Source organism: Myotis yumanensis, unplaced genomic scaffold, assembly GCF_028538775.1.
Source record: "Myotis yumanensis isolate MYYU_CA2020_CCGP unplaced genomic scaffold, mMyoYum1.0.hap1 SCAF_7, whole genome shotgun sequence".
Lineage (NCBI taxonomy): Eukaryota > Metazoa > Chordata > Mammalia > Chiroptera > Vespertilionidae > Myotis > Myotis yumanensis.
Window position 1 is genome coordinate 23,059,599 of NW_027223758.1, and position 3,165 is coordinate 23,062,763.

Consider the following 3,165-nt stretch of genomic DNA (forward strand, 5'->3'; position numbering starts at 1 on the left):
TTTCATTTCTGTGGAATTACATCCTGAGTTTCCGAAGTCCCATTTCCCTTTGTCCTGCCATAGAAGTGTAGCTGGGGTTTCAGCAAAGCTAAAATCAGAGCCAGTGTCTAGAGCAGTGATGGTGAACCTATGACACGCGTGTCAGAGGTGACATGGGAACTCATTCTTTTGGTTGATTTTTCTTTGTTAAATGGCATTTAAATATATAAAATAAATATCAAAAATATAAATCTTTGTTTTACTATGGTTGCAAATATCAAAAAATTTCTATATGTGACACGGCACCAGAGCTAAGTTAGGGTTTTTCAAAATGCTGACACACCAAGCTCAAAAGGTTCGCCATCACTGGAGAGAGTTTCCATCCCATGTCTGCACAGTCCAACACAGCATCAGGCTAGCTTCATTTGTACTGTACTCCATCAGTCCACTGCTCATGGGGTACCCAGGGGCTCATAGCTATGGAGGAAACAGAGGCAAATGCAAGGAAGGCAAGAGAGCAAGCCACAAGCAATAAGATCAACAAAAGAGAGAACTCCTTTGTTTAGGGCAGTGGTTCTCAACCTTCCTAATGCCTCGACCCTTTAATACAGTTCCTCATGTTGTGGTGACCCCCAACCATAAAATTATTTTCATTGCTATGTCATAATTCATAAATGTAATTTTACAACTGTTATGAATCATAATGTAAATATCTGATATGCAGGATGTATTTTCATTGTTACAAATTGAACATAATTAAAGCATAGTGATTAATCACAAAAACAATATGTAATTATATATTGTGAAATATTTATATCTAATTACAAATAATTGAAATTTTGTCTTGAAGCATGGTGTAGCATGGGTAACAGTCTTAATATAACAACAGTAAACTACATTGCTACATTTTGCGACAGTATGCGTAAAAAGCCAACTTCAGTGCGAAGATTGAGATTACTTCTTTCTCACCAGATCAGAAATTTTGTCTGCAAGCATGTGCAAGTGTTCTTTCACAGAAATTATCATCATAATCCTTTTGTCTGGTTCAATGTCATGTTCCTCAAAGAAAGTAGATAAGGTAGGCAACATGTAAATTTTATTTTCACCCAATATTTTTGCCAAAGCTGAAGTTTCATTTGGAATGATCAGATCTTTTCAGACAATTCGAGGCATGTTGCATTTGGTCCTTGCAGTGATAAATTTAACTCATTAAAGATGGCAAAGATGTCAACCAAGTAAGCTATTTTGTGTAGTTCACATTTATCGCCAAAAAGTGCTTCGAACTGCGGTCTTGCTTTGTGATTAAAAAACGTTTTGAGTTCATCATGAAACTCAAAAACACATTTTAAAATTTTTCCTCTCGACAACCATCTCGCTTTAGTGTGAAATAGCAGAGCATTGTTCGGTGCATCCAACTCTTAGCACAGTTGCAAAAACAGTCAACTGTTTAAAGTGCTTGTCTTTACAAAATTGACACACCTTATGAAGCTTTTCATTACTTCTTGTAACTCTTGTGGCAGTGTCTTCATTGCTAATATTTGTCAATGAATCATACAGTGAATTCCGATGACTTTTGGTGACTCATTCAGTATCAAACTTTGAAATACAGATCAACATCCTAGCATAGCTGGAGCACCATCTGTGCAAACACCACAAACCTTTTCCCAAGAGACCTTATGCTCTTTCAGAAATTAACCTACTGTGTCAAATACATCACATGCAGTAGCTGTCGTTTCAAGAGGTTTGCAAAAAAAACACCTCATCTTTAAAGTCGCCATCATCAATATACCTCATGTAAACCAGTAACTGTGAGCAGTTTGCAACATCTGTAGATTCATCAAACTGGACACTAAATATTGGAAGTGGAGCAGATTTAATTTCCTGGATTACCTGATCAAGAATATCAGCAGAAATGCCATCTATTCTTCTGCGGACAGTGTTGTTAGATTAGGAAATTGCACTCAATTTTGTAACAAATTCATCTCTGATCATAACTCGAACAATGTATTTGGCTGCTGGCAACAGTAAATCCTCAGCAATGGTGTGAGGTTTCATAGCTCTGGAGATTCTGAGTGCCACCAAATATGAAGCTTCAATGGCTGCTATGTTTTGTTTGTGGTACTTGCCACCAGTGTCAAGTCTGGCTTTCTTGGGTCCATCAGCTTTGCTTCTAAAATAGTTGGTATCTTTGCCGACAAAGCTCAGATACTTGCTATCAAAATGGCATTTTAGTTTGTTCAGCTTCATAGATTCAGCTGATAGAACTTCATAACAAATAACACATTGCCGTTTCTCAATTCCTGCTTTAATTATTGAGGTAAAACCATACTGTAAAAAATCATCACTATATTTTCTTTTCTTAACGTTCCATTGTCATGGGATGGTTTGCTAATGAAAATAATATATAACAATAGCTTTAATAATACAAAAGATGATACATGGCATAGTTCATTAAAGTTTCCTATGATTTACCATTCTCTGTATTGTCTTTTTTACATACCTGTTACTATCACAAGGGGGCAGTATTCACATCAACTACAGCTGAATATAAAAAGACCAATCAGCATCCAGATTAAGTTCCCATGGTACAGATATTTTTTTTTGCAGTAGTTGATGATTTTACAGTACATGATTTTACATTTACCCAGTAATTATAATTCATGAAGTGTCATTCTACCTCCAATACTGCTCCTTTCAATACAGTAGCTGCTTTCTACACAGAGTAGCTGCTTTCAACACAGCAACTGCTTTCTACACAGTAGCTGCTCTTTACACATGTGTGACTGGTCCACAAAAGTACATTGTGGCGCCAACCCTGTCACATATACCTGTATTTGTACAGGGTACTTGTATGTGGGCGTATCTGCATGTGGGCAGACCCGCCTGGAGACGGATAGAGGAGCAGTGTCTCAGTTCCTAAGACCATCGAAAATATGTGTTTTCCGATGGTTTTAGGCGACCCCTGTGAAAGGGTCGTTCGACCCCCAAAGGGGTCACAACCCACAGGTTGAGAACCGCTGGTTTAGGGGATTATATATTCCCAACTTTTCTCAGGCTTGCAGTGGCTCTACCCATGCTGGCCAATGATCTCTGTTCCCAGGTGTGACTGACAGAAAAGTACCTTCTCTATGTTACCCCTACTTCACTGTGCATGTATCTATCTTCCCTTTATTGGACTCCTCCCCC

General features: G+C 38.0%; 1 pseudogene; it reads right to left on the reverse strand.

Moving 5' to 3' along the window:
- Positions 1-933: 933 nt before the first annotated feature.
- Positions 934-2,343, reverse strand: LOC139014355 (zinc finger BED domain-containing protein 5-like; annotated as a pseudogene).
- Between the last annotated feature and the right edge of the window lie 822 nt (positions 2,344-3,165).